Source organism: Carlito syrichta, unplaced genomic scaffold (assembly GCF_000164805.1).
Source record: "Carlito syrichta isolate Samal-C Ts95f unplaced genomic scaffold, Tarsius_syrichta-2.0.1 Scaffold305226, whole genome shotgun sequence".
NCBI lineage: Eukaryota > Metazoa > Chordata > Mammalia > Primates > Tarsiidae > Carlito > Carlito syrichta.
The window spans coordinates 39,426-39,769 of record NW_007249322.1 but is presented as its reverse complement, the minus strand read 5'-3'; positions in this window follow the sequence as shown (position 1 = coordinate 39,769).

Sequence of the window (344 nt, the reverse complement as noted above, 5' to 3'; positions counted from 1 at the left end):
TCCACTCACCTCGGCCTCCCAAAGCGCAGGATTACAGGCTGAGCCACCGAGCCCGGCCCAGGGATCAGATTCGTGGAAGACAACTTTCCACTGATGGGGTGGTGGGATGGTTTCAAGATGTTTCAAGCACATTAAGTTTATTGTGTACTTTATTTCTATCATTGTTACACAGTAATAGATAATAAAATATGTAGCTTTACCACCACGGCTCCTCCTCAGATCATCACGCATTGGATTCTCATAAAGAATGTGCAACCTAGATATCTCACACGTGCAGTTCACAGTAGGGTTCATGCTCCTATGATAATCTAATGCTGCCGCTGATCTGACAGAAGTCGGAGCTC